Source organism: Balearica regulorum, chromosome 3 (genome assembly GCF_011004875.1).
Source record: "Balearica regulorum gibbericeps isolate bBalReg1 chromosome 3, bBalReg1.pri, whole genome shotgun sequence".
Taxonomy (NCBI): Eukaryota; Metazoa; Chordata; class Aves; order Gruiformes; family Gruidae; genus Balearica; species Balearica regulorum.
Window position 1 is genome coordinate 119,493,656 of NC_046186.1, and position 17,579 is coordinate 119,511,234.

Consider the following 17,579-nt stretch of genomic DNA (forward strand, 5'->3'; position numbering starts at 1 on the left):
TTTTAATTACACTCCCCCTTGGTGATTACATCCCAGCAAGGACGTGCCTCCACCTCCACCCTCTGTCCCAGCTTTTCCCTTGCAGGCGCAGCAGGATAAGGCAATGCCATACAGCTCCTGCTGCTCCCTGTGTCCAACCACAGCAGTGCTGTCCCTCTGGGCCATCTCATGTTTCCATCTTCTGCGTTCACCCTCACCCTGCTTCCCCTTCCTCACCTGGGAGAAGGGAAAATAAATACCTCTTACAACCACTTTACTACACAGAAGGACTATGCTCCCTTGCCCTTATCTTGTTCCTTGAGACAGCAAGGACGTCTCCATAGAGCTCAGCCCAAGGCAGATTTTGGGCATGCAGAATGCCAGGTCAGACATGGAGAGATATAAACAGCAGCGAAGTCCAGGGTAGAGGCAGGTAACTCCCACCTAAGTCAGGCAACATCAAGATTAGTTACTTCTTACATGAAATAAAAAATGCTGGAAGGAAATTTGCTTGTTGGACCAAACTTTGTCATTTTTGCAGCTAGCTTGAGAGCACCAAATTGAATTTTAAAATGCTATTATGAGAAAGGTTTAAAAAAAAATTAATATTTTTTGGGCAGATTTAGCCATAGGGACGATTTTAATTTTCCCTGGGCCAGCTCGCTCACTCTTCAGAGTCAATGTAGATGAAAATAATTTACAAGCTTTAATGAGGATATTGATTTGCAAGTTCCCTTCTATTCACGTGAGTGGGGAGAGGGGTGACAGGGGAAGGAGCCCTGATGGCTGTGGCCAGAGCCTTCCTTCCCAGAGGGTGTCAGCCTTCGTGGGGCACAGAGAACCCACGCTGGCGTGGGAAAGGTGCACGACGCAGCCAGCCCAGGCAGTCTCCTCCATCCCAGCAAGGATAGACTTCAGTGTTTCCAAACAACTCACCATCTAATTTGTACTTCTGCAAAAGAGCCGTCCCATAACACAAATCATCAAGCAATTAACATTCAACACTTCAGCGAGACTCTCTGTTGCTTGTTGTTGAACTATCTTCAATGCCATTAATGAGAGCTAATTAAATCAATCAAGTCACCGCCGTACTCAAACATGACTGTAGTTACTGAACCTGTATCAGATCGGGAGTGTTTTCTCAGGCACTGCAAATATCAAGATGCACATTTATCATGCTGTCCTTCCAGCATACATCTGTTCTCACTGCTGCGTGTTTCATTTATCATATGTTGTCACCGTCCCTACCCCCAATACATCTAGGTGTCAATTAATTCTTCCCTGCGCAGCTCAAGTGCATCGTACTGAATAATCTCTATCTTAATATCTATCCACAAGCTCTTCTTATAGGGGAGCAGCACCGCTCAGCCACGTCTCTTAAATTACGTGACTGTGACCATAACCTCTCCGTTTCTGTATTGAGAGTTATTCAAATCTCAGACCACCTCCACACATTTGGATATTTTTCAGGTGAAGCGATAGAGGTTTTGACTTCTTTCTCCGCCCCCTCCCAGGGCTTGGCAGGAGATTGGCAGCACTGTTTGACAAAATAAACTTTTCTGAGAAATGGTGCCAGGAAAACCCTTCAAGTGGGTAATTGCTGTGGACCTTCAGAATGCTTTTTATAATTGATGAGTATCCAGATAACAGATTTAGCTTAACATTTGCAATATTAGGCAAGAACATTTCTGCTATACCACCAGCCGATGTGCCTACCGCTCCGTTACCATGAGCATGCAGGGGGATGATAGTCTTTTTCTAAACAGGAGCAGCGTCTCTCATTATATTATAACATTTGGTCTCTATTTATGTTTCCACTCTGTCTGGCTAACTCTCCTTTTTATTTACAAATCAGCTATATTAATGTGCTTTAATTTCAACACTGGTTGTTTATTTCACAGATAAATCAGTTGGCAAAAGGAAAACTCGCCCTAACAGAAAGCAGCACCAGCTCTGACACCATATATATATTTGTCATTACTTAAGAGTAGACTTAAAAGTAGTGGGTTTTTTACTTCACAAACATACCTAGTGGCATTTTCCATGTTTTAATTATAAAAACACTGACTTGCAGGTCAGACAGGGAACAGCTAACGCATGCAGCATTAATTTCTTCTGCACCCCTTGGCCGTGGAAGTGCATCCCCTGCCCTGCCACCGTGGAGAAGAGAGACGGGGTGAAGCCCCTGCGTGTGTCCCAGATGGAAGGACACAGGGGAAACGCACAGGAGTCCAGGCATGGAAGCGGGAGCCACACCGAGGACCCAAAGGGAGTTGCACAAAAATCCTGATCCAAAACACCAAACAAAAGCAATTAGAAAAATAACACCTTGTTAGAGCTAGCAGCAGCGAGTCACGAGTCAGAATCTAATGCACTTTATTCCGAGCGTGTTTAAGCAAGAGGCATAATTGCCTGGATGAATTCACGGGTGGTTTTGCCCTGGCTCTGCAGCCATGTGAGGAATTACGGGCACATAACCCTCGTGCCTCAATTTCTCTGAGCTTGGTGTCCTGGGGAAAAAGCAAAATAATGCTTCAAATCTACTGCCTTACGCTGGCGTGAGACAGACTTGGGCTGTACGAGGATGAACAGGGGATCGGTTCTTATCCCTCTGCGTAAAAAGCTTTCAGAGTCTCATCTGAACACTGCCAAAGACACACTACGAATAATAATTTGGGTCATTATTATTAATTATTATAGTGGCATGTAAGCTCCCAGTAGAGAGTAATGCTGGGGGGGTCCCTTTTCACCCATCATTCAGCTGTAAAAGGATCCAAGAGGTGAAATCAAGGCTTTCCCAATAGCAGAAGAGATGATCGCATATCATTAGGCATTGCCATACACAAAAGCAAGCAGCATTTTCAGTCTCTGACCTCACTGGGTACAAAACCCAAGAGTTTCTTTCTTTCTTTCTTTCCTTCCTTCTCCAAAACCCAATTTCTTCTACCACCGAGCAAAGAAAGTTAAAAGTGCTGCAGAAGAGACGAGCAGAGCACCTCCCTGCTTTAGCATTGCCACCCACAGAGCAGCAGCTAAGTCTGCACTAGGAAAACATTCAGGAGAGCTAATCATGAAATAGAAAAAATCTCAAAGAAAAGGTGGAAAAAATCAATGTATTTGCAATATTTGGTTATTCCGGTTTCTTGCATTTTGTTGACGTACTCCTGCCAACGTCTGAAAAAATTGGGTTTTTGCTAGACACCCATTTTCTATTGTGAAAGTCATACGGGGGCGGGGGGAAATCTCACCCCTTGCAGTGATGATCGCAGAGACACGGCATCCAAAAACCAAGTCGCAGGTAGCGCTACATCTCATAGAGAAACTTCAGTCCTGACCCCCAGCACGTTAGTGAGCTTGTCAAGCCCCAGTACAAGTTCCCCTTGCGTCTTTGGTCCTGCTGCAGCAATTTTAAGGCCACAGCAGACTTATTTAGCAAATAAATACGTTTGACTGCATGGGTGTCTCCAACTTCAGAGGGGATCAATGAAAGTCTTTCTTTAGAGGAAAGAGTCTGATGAAATCCTTGGTTTAATCCACCCTAATATCATTTAGTTGAGTAAATTCATGTGACTAAAAGCATTCTGTCACTTAAATGCATTTCATCAGGCGCATACACATAATTCTGGTGACAAAGTGATTTTTGTCAACAAAATACTGCTTGGCACACAGACAGACGTTTGTTTAGCAGCAAGCGAGTACACAGTAAAGGCAGGGATCAGATCCTGAAGCTGATGCAGTTATAAAAAGACAAGAAGGAGAGAGAAATTATCTGTTTGGTGCCAGACCGTGGGAAGTAGTTTACATGAAAGGAGAGGGAGTTTACAAGGCAACATCAGCTTCCTACGGGCCTTTAACGTTAAGCGTAAATCAAATCATTGACGCAGAGCCATGGTCACATTGCACGGGTGTTTCGTTTCCTACTCTGCTTTTGATCCTACAGTGGGTAGATCTGTTTAATGTGTTAATTGCAAGCTCCTCTGGTCTTTAACCAACATTTCTTCTGTTTATTGGTGTGTCTGGCATCAGAAACATGCAAATAAGGTGACTGAATTCTTTTACCTTTCTCATATCACCGCGCCTTCATCTAATCTGCTTTGAAATAGCACTAACAGCTGAACCTCAGCCTCAAGTCTGCAAACCCATGGATATCTCAAGTAAAATCCCACTCAGTCCAAAGCATGGGATGCAACAGTCATGGGAAGACTATTGCAGCCCCCCAACCAGGCTGGATCCCCAAGGTGCCGGGTGCTGCCTCCGAGCAGGGAAGGACAAACCAGAGCAGTGCACTGTGCGTAGGGCAGTAGCTCAGCAGTCCTGACTTTCCCAAGGCAGCGTTGTGCAGTTCCGGCTCCCACCCTGAAGTGCAACCACAGAGGGGATTGATTTGCTCTTCTGATCAACTTTAACAAGGTGCTTTGTTAAGTCAGAGCCTAAATCGTGCCCTAAGACTGGAGAAGCTACTTGATACCATGTCAGGGTACTCAAGTGACACTGCCATCGGGGGAAAATCAGGATCTGTGCCAATATGAGTATTTGCAATCATCTAACAGAAAACCTACCTATTAGTACATTTCACTGCCTTGATGCACGGCAGTTCTCACTAACGCGCTGACAAATGGCTGGGTTTTAGGCATAGGAGGCAACAGGAGACAAGATTGGAGGAGGCAAGGAGCAAGAATCACAGGCTGAAGGTCTGTGGCCAAGGGCAGGTCAGATAGAGTGGGGAGCTGGGTGCTGTATGAAGTAATTCATGAGTATAGGGAAAAGAAGAAAAAGCAGACAGGGAGGATAGAGCTTCTCAGTGCTAAAGAGGTAGAGCTACAAGGGGCAGAAAACGGGGGAGCAAGGAAAAGAGTTTCCTACAAGGAATACGGAGCACATGCAAATACAAACACGCAAAAAGGGGGAGTGAAGTTAACAGCAGAGAACAGAACTATTAAACATCATCTGTCCTTGGGAGATGCTGGCAGACAGAGGAAGGAGGAAATCTCAGAGCAGCTTTATTTATTTGGTGGAAAAGCTTCTGACTTCCCAGCTGTGCAAGAGCTTGAGCAGGAACCTCCAGCCGGGGAGGGGCCGTGCAGCGCACGCCGGTGTTTGCACATCCAAGTTAAAGCAAAGCAGCTTGTCCTGAGCCTTCAGGGCGGTACGGAAACGTTTTTCTTTCCTGCTTCCAGAGGTCAGCAGAGCAGCTAGGGAAAGGCTTCCAGTGTGCCGAGAAACCAGAAAAACACCCTTCGGTATGTCTTGAAACCTTATTTGTGACATAAAAGGCCATCAAGGTTTCTACAGGAATTAGGAGCCGAGTTTCGCCTGCCTCCTGCTGCAAAACAGCTTGCCGCGTCCCCTGGGACTTGCCATTTTCTTCTACGCTTTACAGCACCATACAGTAGTTTTTAGAGTCACCCGCACATCTCTAGCAAACTCTCTCTTTGCTTCCTGCATTAGATTCTTCGCTGCTATAAAAATTTTGAAGCCTTTGAGCTGTACTTACAGTTAGGAGTTTACAAGGGAAGCTGAAGTGCTCTGATAGGAGAAGCTTAACCAAAAAGCCCTGTTTTTCACAGTGGTACGTTTGGTGATGTACATCTGGCAGCAGGGTTTATACACCCGGGTAATTATCATCTAGGAGAGAAATTAAATTAGTCTCATCCTTCTCCCTCCACAATAGCACTTGAGCTGAAGTGGTAATAAAGAAAAATCTCATAAACTAGCCACTGGCCACCGAGTCATTTGTCTGCTATCGATCTGCAGTGTGATTTAATGAGGTGGAAAAGCAGGTACAGAAGGGTCGTTCTGTCCCTCTCTAGGTTAGGGAAGCCCTTGCTGAAGTCTCTTCTCATGTCATCTTTACGGGCTCCGCTGGCCCTACCTTGTCTCCACCGTGTCACCCTTGTGGGTCCCCAGCTCGGGGCCCTCCTGGTGCCCTGGGGAGGACGGCTGCTCCCTGAGGGCCGGCGCTGCTCACGAGAGGAAAGTCCCTGGCATTTGTGAGAAGGGGAATTTGTTCAATTCTGTGCTCAGCTGCTGAACCTAAGACTCTGCAGGTTTAATCTCAGCCTGCCACAAAATGAGGGGAGGTTTAACATCCATCAGGCAATTTTTACAGACTCTCACGCCCAAACGTTTACCTTGGAAAAAGGGTTTGCTCTTACTCCGCTTGCTGACATTTGCATTCTCTACACCAACAAATGAAAACTGACGCCCCGTCACAAATCACCTGGAAATTTATGACTATTGTCATCAACAGGAACTGCAAAATTAAAACCTAAGACCCTCCACCCCCCCATCAGTTTTGCTATCCACAAGCCCAGCTCTGCCTAAATCATGCAAAAGCCATAAAAAGGAGCCGCATATACCAAACTATAAATCCCAGCTGTCCTGTCTCCCCAGCTTAATATCGAGTGATAAAGATGCCCCAGAGTTTATATGGCTGCCAGTGCTTCCCCCCCTGCTGACCATATACATAAATAAAAACACAATGATCTCATCTGAGTCCCTTAACCAGCAAAAGCAAGTGCTAGGAGCCCCAGCTAGTCTAGCTGGGGTGACTCACAGTGATTTTTGATTGAAGCTATTAGTGGATACAATTAAGATGCCGTTTCAGTTTAAAGATGAATTGGCCGTGCGGTAACAAATTGTGAATGCTTATTGCTGCCACGCTGAGGCAGGTAATCAGGGAATGAAGTTGTAATTGTGGCACCTCTTGTTTTGCTTCTGCTGGAGCACAGAACGTGAGATTCAATTTAACAAACAATTTGCCACACGGCTCATCCCTGCTGGGTGGGAAAGCAAAGCTTGCTGGCAAGGCTCCCTTTGAGTTTTGCTCCTTTTTAAACCTGTTATAAGCAAAACTGGCACTTGCTTTAACCTTTACACCAAAGCAGAAAGGAAGAGGAGAAACCCAGGAGCATCGCTGATGGTGTTTTGAGAGCGTATCACAGGCTTCATCCAGAGATGATAGAAACCAACCACCCACACAGTGGAAAGAGTCCTCATTCTTTTGATGCCTTTTGGGTCTTTGCGAGCTTCTCTGGAGAAACCAGAGGGCAGCTGGGTCGGCGGGTTGGAGTAACAAATGTGGATGTGCACAAGAGGGAGAGATTTATATGTGCTGAGATTTGCTCGCTCTCTCTGCAGGAGATTCAAGCTAGAGACACTGGGGATCTTAAAGCCAAATGTCCTTTTCCTCCCCAAGGGAGGGAAGGATGAACTGAAGCAGTAGCTACGTATGGATTTGGCAGGTCCTCAGCAGTCTGCCTCTCAACTGCTGCAAGGGAAGGAGCGCAGAGACACGAGGCAGGTCTCGAAACGCTGTTTTGCCTGCATTGAGGGAACAAGTGTGAGCTCCTTCGCTATAGCCTGGTTATTACAGCGGCTTTGCTTCCTTGGCTGTGTTTCTGAAGCAAGCACTCTGCAAGGGAAGTAATCTTCTTGTGGGGAATCAAGAGAAATATAGTAATTTTAATGGGCATTTTACTTTCAACAGTTCCACATCTGTTCAGTGCTAAATTAGAAGCCACAAAACCCCCTCATATTTCAATTTTATCTCAGCAAGATTAAGTCCTGGGAAGCGTTAAATGCACATACACACTCTGCGTTCTGCTGCTGTTGATGCTTCCTGGGTCTTCACTTGCTTTTCTCCGGTTAGCTGTTTCAGGGCCTAAGGGGCTGGCATTTAAAGGACTCCAAAAAGATGTTAGCGCCAGAGATTTCCTGGACCAGATTCACAGAGCAGAGCTTTCTTGGCTTCATCTACCTCTGTTTGGGATCTGTCCTTCCACACAACCACTGCCTCCAAGTTTCAAGTCTAGACTCGGCTCCTCCAACAAGGCCAAGTCCGTACACACGTTATAGCTGGTCCTTACACATCCTTCCAGCTTCACTGCTGTTAGTGATTAATAATCAAGCAAGTGACTTAAACTCATTTTAAACCCCAAATCTGAGGGATTTTATTCTGTTTCTCTAAGGCTAAACATGTGCTTACATGTTCTGGGATCTCAGAGCCAATGAGGACCAGTTGCTCTTGTTACGTCTTCAGGATGTAGACATTGGCACCACCTTTTTGGTCAGAAGGAGAACAAAGAAAATTGTCCCCTAGTTGCTAGTCCGACCTAGCTCTAAAAACGAGGACATCAGCTGTCAGATAGATCCCTTTATCAGTCTGTCTGTAAGTGGCTCTCTTTCTCCTCCCTGCAAGCACGTGGGAATAAGAGAACATCAAAGACCACAGGGGAACGTTTAGTGGTTGGTAACTAGAGAGGCTCCAACAGAAATCTTAAAAAAAAACCCAAAACCAAAAAAAAAAACAAACCAAGAAAGAGAGTATCTTCTTTTTCAGAAGTGCTGCTGGTCATGGTCTTCAGAGAAGACATTTTCTTGCTTGCAAGCACGATACAGGACTCAACATCAGTTGGATCCAGCTCTTTGCTGCTCATCAGCCTTGGAAAATCCCCAAGGGGGGTTTCCAGGCAGCCAGCAACAAAGTCTGATGGGGCTTTAGGCAGGTGCAACTCAAAGGGGAGAAAGAGCTCATCTAATTAGATTAAAGTTTAGTGGTTTGGGTGGAGGCAGGCTATCAATGCCAAGAGCTGTGTGCTCTGGCAAAGCAAGAAGCAAAGAAGCATAAATGCTTCATAATTTGTAGGGAGGATGAGAGTGTTTTTCCTTAAAGGGAATGATCTGCACATTGGTTAATGCTCCTCTTCAACACCTCCCCACCACCAGCCAGGTTGGCTTTATCACAGAGCTTGCCCTTGCTCAAATGTCTTGCAGGAGACTAAGTACTGGCCGAGATGCGATATCCATTACAGAGCTATCATTCTGAGGCAAGATGATGCCTTATTAAATAGCCACCATCGCGCCTTGAGGTTTAGGTTGTTGCTTGGTTGTCACAGGACTGATGTAGATACCCTCCACTGGAGTGGCACAACACACTACAGAAAAACAAGACTAACTTTAGCCTTCAAGATCACTCTCACCTCTCCCAGCTAGATAAACTTACTCTTTCAGACAAAGAAATTATTCACAGGTTTCCATTTCAAGGAGCAGAGAATGAACAGCAAAGCAGTGTTTGGACCCATCCCAGTGCATATAGCGAACGTAAAGCTTTTGGGCTGGTCAAATGAGAATTTCAGGTGTGCTGATTTTGGTGTGAAGGCTGCACCTTGAGGTAGCTCCAAGCCCTGGGAACAAGGGATGCTGTAAGAGGAGCTGCTGGAGCTATTTAGCAGCTGGACAAGGAAAGCAAAGGTAGTATGTTTGGTTTGTAACCCCTGCCTGCCCCTTGACAGCTGGACCTGCTCCTTGGCCACAGGTTGGGACCTGTGACTTTAAGTCACTGGGGAGGAAGGGGACAGATGTGGTAATTCATAATGTCTCCCTTCAGGCTGCCCCAGGCATCTAACACAGGTGCAGATTACAAGAAAGAGAGGAGTATGTGTCCCAAAAGGTACCTATCTTTGATGCCCCAAGTTGGCTAGAGATACACGCTACAAATATCTTTCCCTTCCGACAGAAGCGGGTCGTGTTAACTGCTCTGCTGTACATCCAGGCGGGGAAATCAGGCAAAGAAAGGTCAAATACCTCAGCTTGCAAATGCTTGCATGAATACTTAATCTCTCTCCTGTGAGCAGTCTCACCAGCTTCAATACAATTGTAGCTATTTTATAAAGAAGAGGAAAGATCTCTAACCTGCTGTCTGCCTCCAAGGGGATCGGGGGACAAGGGACAGAGATCCCAATCCCCCACCTGAAGCAAACCCCCCAGTTCACGCTAGCCTTCTGCAGCATAACTCCAGCACCACGGCTGACACAAACATCATCACCACAACATCTTCAGTTATACAAAACTCCATCAGACCTCGAGCCTCTCTGGTTTTAATGCACAGAAGGCTACACTCACGTTTCCTGGCAAACCGCTCCAGTTATCTCAGGCCCTAGACACAGCAGTTAATGCTTTCCAATCCAATAAACTATCAGGGAAAGATGCTAAAAATACCCCAACAAAACAAAATGTAAATGAACCACACAATAAACCCCATGAAAAATCTTACCCCCTTCAGACTTGCTCCCTGCAACATGGGTAGGTCACCAGGCTCTGCCCAGAAGATGCCATACTCCTCCCACCCAGGGAAAACCCTGCAGACCCCCCAGCCCACCACCTGAGGCCACTTGAGTCTCCTAAGGAGACAAATTAGGCAGCCCTGAGTCCCTCCCCAGCTCCACCTCCTCCAGCCTTGGCCAGCTGCTGGGTGATTTGGAAGCCCATCATCATCATCATCATCGAGTGGGAGCTGACACTTCTGCAGCCTTGAAAGGTAACACCCCGAATCAGCCATCCTTTCTGAAAAAAGTAGGTGACCTTTCTAAGGATGCACCCACCTGTGCTACCCCTTCAAGACACATGGGGTCACGGGGGGACCCCCAGAGCTAAGCCTCTAAAAGGCTGTTGAGAATCACTAAATATGAAATCTGTGCCCTGGCTGGAGCTGAGGAAAATCACTTCCAAAGTCAAGCTGCTCAAGTTCCTCGGGTCACGGAAACACGAGCCCTGCTGAACCACAATTCCCAGGTTTTATCTTCCTGGGGCAGGGGACAATGTTATACAGAAAATACTATCTACAAACGTCTTTATTTGGAAACAAATACATATGTTACTGCACTAAATTAACTCAGCTAAGGAGATGGAAATTAGATCATTTAAAAGCAGAGAGCTCTCCCATATTGTTTCAGTAGAATCATCTTTTTTACGTAGCCAGGCACGGGGCTCATTTTGGGTGGAAAACAAACACATCTTTTATGATTATGGCCATTTGAAGCTGTTTCTTGCACTCTAAATTGCCTAACATGAAGCATCAATGGTGTCCTCGGATGATGATTTAATTAAAAACTCTTCCTTTCTTCAAGTTGAGATCTGCAAAAAAGGCTCTGAATGGCTCATGGATGATTTGCCATTACCTTGCCTGCTTTCTTTTTAGTATTTTTTTTCAGAATTTTAATTGCTGTCATTTGAGGATTATTGATTAACTGTAATTGCCCCTTTTCTCAGGCATCTCCCGAGTTATCTTCAGCTATGTGGTCTATGCAAAGCATGAAAACAGAGTATTTCAGAACTGTAATGGTTTTCCTTGTCTGTTAATGAAAATGCAGCTAGCTTAATTATGTGCGTGTTGTACTCCTGTGCCTAGACCCTGCATTGGCTTGAACTCGAAAGTGGATCAGCCTGCAAATTCTTTTTCCTTAAGGAAAGCACAGTAAAAGAACCAAAAAACCTTTTTATAGTCCAGTTTCATTAGACAGAAACTAGACCAATGAAGTCTTTACAGCACAGGAAACTCCTGAGTGCCATGAGGAATTCCTCTCTGCCTTCCAGGCTGAGCAAAGGGAGGAAAGTTACTATTACTCTGCCTGTTCCTTTGCATTTCAGGTACATTTAAGAGTCCACGTTTCAAAATACAGGGCCACATCTCTATCTACTGCAAGAGGCACGAAGCTGCTCTTTGCTACAGATTTAAGGCGATGCTTTAAGTCTGAGGATTATGATTTCAGACTGAAGTATTATTGGGAGGCAGCAAATGAACGTGTCAGAGTTGATTTGATCAGGCTGGTGTATCTAAGTGTATAGATAGCGTGATTAAACAAAAAACCCTACCCTGCCTCGTTAATTCTAGAGCAATTATTTTTAGAAGCTGATCATCAGCTAAGTAGGAGTTCATTCCAAGAATTTGTCTAGAAATAAGTTTTAGATAGGGAGCGGCGGCCCACAAGACTTAAATAACAAAAATTATGAAATATAGTAGTAGAAATTTGAGAAATTATTTCCTTTAATTTTTGCCCGGGGATGTCTGTGCCCTGACACTGACCTGCAGCCCGGTGGGGAAGCCAACACCACGCTCAGCTCTGCCCTGGCCCCACCACTGCAACCAGGTACCACGGTGCCACGGGAAATCCCTCTCATCCACGGACTGCGTGAGCATCCCGCACGCAGCCTGGGAAAATCGGAGGCAAGAAGTTGCAGCGGTCGGAGGTTGCGGAAGCTTTGGCACCTGCACCCCACAACGGCCTCACCGGCCCAGCAAACCTTTCCATGGTATAACCAGGCAGGCAGATGACTTGTAAAGGATACTGCTGGAAATGTAAATTAAAATATAGCAGGCAGGAGGGAGACATATGAAGGGAATCATGGATATCGGATCGAGTTTGAAAAGACAGCTTGGGTAGGCAGCTAATTGGGAGCCTAGGGAAACAGCTTCTCAGGCTGCACGCAGCAAGCAGCTCGTGGAGAGAGGAGCGATAAGGTTTTCTGCGTGAAGAGACTGACTGTTAAATCAAGTATGGTATTGATGGTAAATGCATTTCATCACCAAATTATATATAAAAAAATACAGGAGAAAAAAAGAAAAACAAAGTATGTGTCAAGCTTTCTGAACCTTTTTTTACTTTTCTAGGGAAAATTTTCTTCCAGTACACAGGGAGAGACAGCACAGGTGGGAATGCTTTCACTTAAATGCATGGCAGTAGGCTGAAGCAATTGCTTATGTTTTGTTCAGTGAAAAAAATTTAAATACTGAGACTTTTTTATTTTTTTAGTAAAAATGATAGTCAGGACGATGTTTTTACCAATGTGATTAATTTTTTTTTTATATACTTATGAAAACAATTCTTATAGTTCTGCATTTTGAAGAAGAGGCATTTATTGTATATAACAAGATAAAGATTCATCATTAATTTACCGGGGTGACTTTCATTATTAAATCTCTGCTCTGCAGAGAGCAGTAGCCACTTTTCAGGCACATGCTGGAAACTTCAGCTGCTTTCACCCTGCAATTTTTCTTTAGCCTCACAAAGCAAGACTGACATCAAAAGAAGGGAAAAAAGATAGTTAAAGGAAACAAGAGATTCTTCTGGGTACAGAAGACAACCTAGAGAGTTGGTCTATCCAGTCAATGCAAGTCATGTGTGCATTTAAGAATTAAAGAATTAAGAGGGGAGAGGTCCCACTTCTTTTGACAATAAAGCAACTTTTGGAAAGTTGTAACGGAGCAAAACGTGGCACAGAAATAGAGGGGCGAAGAGCAAGGTTAGAAGGAAGCGATAAAGGATTTCACAGGTGACCTCCATCTTGAAGGCTTGCCATAAAAGTTATTCCTATCCAACTGCAAGGAAGTTTCTTGCAGTATTTTAGCAAGTCCTTTTTTCTTGTTGTCATCAAAATATGTTTCAATGGATTTTTTTCATGTGATTCGAGGAGATTAGTAGAAGAAATTTTTTCAAGAGCACCTCATTTTTCTTAAAACATTTCCATTAAACTCAAAATTCTGGCCTGAACCCTGCTTCTTTGGAGGGCAATGGCATTTTTACTTTGGGCTTCAGTCAGCCCAGAGTTGGGCTGATGATTAAGTGGAGGGATAGCATATAGGTGTTTTGTGGACATCTGTGTACGAACAGCAGAGAAGATAAAATTCACTCCTGCGACTGCCATTATGGACTTTGGTTAACTTGAGCCTGTTATCCCACAAGTAGGGACAGGAAGGGGCTTATTCACATCATCTCGATGTGCCCAAATTAGCGACCAGATACAAATGTAGTAAGAAGAGTGATACAGAGTACTTACACTGGAAAGCTAACTGTACTAGACAGGCATCTATAGCTGATGTATAAATTTAGATGATGTGAATACCCATCTGAGTGTGAAACTTGTCCTTGGCGTAACACAGTTAAGGCAAGGGCATACATTTGACCATCTGACTAAGCAATTGGAAGGCGTATTCACTGCTAACTGCAGTAATACGTCAAACTTTGACTTGTTTCGTGGGGAAAAAAAAAAGCATCTTGTGCAAAGGGAGAGCAGGCAGACTGCAGCCACTAGGTGGGATAACAGCCTAGCGGGCAAGGCGGCTGGGAGATAACTGCACCACAGAGCCTGCACCCAGCCTTTGCCCAGCATCGCTTACAAGGGATGGGTAAGTAAAGCACCACGCTACCTGTTAAACCTGCCACAGCCTTGGTCAGGGAGCAGATTTAGGAGACTACAAAAGCTCTTTAAATATTCATAAATGGTCTCTGTAATTGCTCTGTTCACATTCAAGTGTTTTTATAACTTGACTAGCGTGTAGTTCCATAATTGAACCAGCCACATTTGCGAACTTCCTAACAGGGTTGTTTCAGAGCTCTTGCAGAAACTGTAATACAATAGTAAAGGACATGGGCAAAACTCTTGAAATTGTCTAGCTTAATTTGAATCAGAAGGAATTTGACCTGGAGATTTTTGTGCTATATTTCATGGAGTAAGAAAAAAAGCAATAGTTCCGCTTTAATATTTACAACACATCTTTCATGCATTTTTAACAGCATTGTTTATAAAAAATGCATTAATAGTTCTGGTTTGCTTCAGGCAGGGAGATCCTTTACAGGATAGGCAGCTTGATTTGGATCTTAATGAAGACGATGTTCCACCTCTGTTCTGTGAATTAATGCATCTAGGAGAAGAGTGAGAGCTTGGCCTTTGGACCTGAATATTCTCAAGGAGAAAGCAAAAGCTTTTTCTCCTTACAGCTCAAAGCAACTCAGAGCAAGAGGGAAGCTGACCACTAAAGTAGGAACATACAGACAAAATAAGGCTTAATAATTAACACCTAATAATTAACACCATCCCCAGCCACCCCCTGGTTTGTGTGTGGTTTTCCTTCCTCTGTCTGGTTTCTGTATGTGAAATTGTTGCATTTCCTTCCTTTCTGTTTGTACCAGTATGCCTCTTAAAAGAGGGTGGGGATTGGGTTGTCCCAAACCCATATGCAGCCCAAATGGTTGATTGCCATCACACATCTAGGCTCTCCCAGGAGCCAATACGACACTGCATTGCCTCTGTTGATAGGTTTTCATAAGAAAAAAATCCGTACGGGCAATTAGATTCCCAATACAAAAAGCCTTTACAGATAGAAGAGATTATGACTTAGTAATAAGTTGGGCATATATGTATGTATGTTCATACATATACATAGTACATACATAGTATTTTGAAAATGGCAAAGATGCTCGTTTGGCAGGAGGAGGCCAAAAACACCTCCTACATAAGTTAAGGATCAGGAATCTGTAATCCTTAAGAAAATGTAGGACTCAACTATTAATGGATGTCCGGCAAATCGCAAACAAGAGGCACAGTACCAAGACTAGCAGGTTTCTTCCACCCAAAATCCTCTTCCACAAAAGCAGTCTGAGGATATAGGGTTGCTTAAGAAGTCAGGCTGGTGTGAACAGATGAGTCTCAACTAAATTAAAGATGAAAAAATATTTTTGGGCATCACAGCACTGATTTCCCTTCTTCACTTGCCTTTGAAACCATAATAGAAAAGATTATGCAGCAACATGGAAAGAATTTTCTGGATGATCTAATTTACCTTTCAATGTGCAGAAGAAAGAATTTGATTTTGTAGCACTTTCAAAAGGATTTAGAATTACAAAACTAAATCAGAATTATTATGTATGAAGTGATAAAGATGGGAGATACCCTACTGATCCTGGATTGCCAATGTCCTAGCCAGAAAACAACCTTATATTAATAATTTTCAGCCTAAACAGCCACAACAAGAAAAAGCAAAACAGGAAGGAATAAGATTTCAGAAACTGCTACTGGTACTGGCTGCTGTAATTTCTCTTTTTTAACAATTAGGCATTGTAAAGGAGATGGTACTTTGGAAAGTACCAACTCTGTCCCCCGTACTACTCCAAGTCAAGCTCTGCTAAAAGTATCAACCAGCAAGGAAAAGCAATGAACCTTTTTTTTTTTTATGGTGCCATTTTTACAAATAGGGCATCACTGGAAATACCCTCCATGGAACCCTTTAAAAAGTCCTTTGCCCCTCCCTGCCCCTAATTTCAGCTGAAAATCCACCCAGTCCAGTGTGCTGCCAGACACGGCGAATGGGCTCCACATCTTCGAACTCACGTGGGCTTGTAATTAAAAAAAATCACTGCAGTTTTGCCAAGCAATGGACACAACCAGCCTCTCTGTGCCTCCTTCCAGCACCTCCTCAGCACCACTTCTGTTCCTCCTTCCACCTCATTTTCTTATGAGATCAGTTCAAGGTGCTCAGGATAAGACCTCAGGATTTTTTTGGTTTTAGGAGATCTAACAGCAAAGTGCGACAGCAAGACCCTTTGACAGGCTGAGAAATGACTTGTCGTAGGTCTTGGCAGAAGTCAGCCTCTGACAGGAGACCCGAGCCCTCGTTTTTCTGGCATCACGCTTCTACTGTGAGTGCATCTATTCTTCTGCGAGCATCAAAAGAGATGTCAGTCACACAGCTAAAGGACAGAGGAGAGCTATGGGAATGAGAACCCTCCAGAGAGACATGGTTTCATGCTGTTTCTTTAATTTTTTGTCTGGCAAGTGAAATATATTTCACCAGAAGGTGGGAAAGGAGTTGGAACAAAATTGATCTTGGCTGAGCAAACATTTGACAACGTTCTGTGGGAAACAACCATCTGTCTTGGGAGATATCAACTCCAGGAGATATTGATGGCACTAAAAATATCTGCCTTAGTCCACAGTCCCAAGGCATTCAGTTTTCAAGCATGGAGAGCCTCAATTCTTTAGTAGTAAATCTTTTTTATTTATTTTTATTTTTGGACAGTTGACTTACCAGGTGTGCAGTGAAAGGGTCTGGTTTGTTCGAGATGCAGCCACACATGTTTTGACACCTAGGCTGAGTGGAAACTATAGAGGACCTGCAGAGAGATAATTAATATGGATTAAATGGAAAAAGGGCTTTATGGACTGCTTCACAAGTACAGACCGTACACAGAAATGGATATCTCTATCTCAGAAGAGCTTCCTGGAGCAGTTTGGCAGGCCCATTTCTTCTGAGATACATGAGTAGAGAGAAAAAAAGAAGTAATCTTTGAAAGAACCTTTAAAAATGCACCATGGATTCAAAACAGCTTTTTACTCCTCACTGACAAAGAGGTTAATGTATTTATTAAAACTGAAAAGCAGCCTTATCCCACAAATCATTAAGATTTAGGCTATTTCACCTTCCATGTGTGGATAAAAATCCAGATAATCCAAAGTTTACCCAGGGAGATGTGAAGATCAGGAGATTTATGCAGCCTAAATGCACCGATAGATGTTCTGCACAGAAGTTGGCAGATTCACTTTCATACCTGTGATTTGCTGGTCTCCTGCTGTCCAGGCAGGTGATTTTCCATGGGTCTGTGAAAGTAAGTAATAATTATTTTTACCACAAACTGGAGGTCTTGCTACTAGGACATATTTGTCTTTAGAAAAGGCAATCTCTTGACCATCAAGGGTCTCTGTGGGATATCGAGACTAGAGGATTACACGTGAAAGCCTTGACTGTTGTTCCATACTGGTTCCAGAGTCTCTTGCTCTGTCTGCAATTAGTGCAAACCCTCTGCCAGAGCTACACCCACATCCACATCTCACGAAGAGCTTCAGCTGCAGCAAGAACAAGAGACTCACTCGTTCCACAGGAACAATCTGCATTTTGCTTTTTTGAGCCCCACCCAACCATGTTTCCATTTCCTGGGATATTCATCATTTTTCCTCATTTTCCTGTGGTTTTCTCCTTTTGGGGAGAT

At 44.1% G+C, this 17,579-nt stretch overlaps 1 long non-coding RNA gene across 1 annotated transcript in view; it reads right to left on the bottom strand.

Annotated features, from left to right (window-relative positions):
• Positions 1–7,872, bottom strand: part of LOC142601343 (uncharacterized) — a 91,846-nt gene extending 83,974 nt beyond the window's left edge. Inside the window, exons 1-2 of the long non-coding RNA XR_012834945.1 lie at positions 7,739–7,872; positions 5,474–5,604 (exon numbers count right to left, since the gene is read on the bottom strand). This is a non-coding gene — a long non-coding RNA (uncharacterized LOC142601343). The remainder of the gene's footprint in view (positions 1–5,473; positions 5,605–7,738) is intronic.
• Between the last annotated feature and the right edge of the window lie 9,707 nt (positions 7,873–17,579).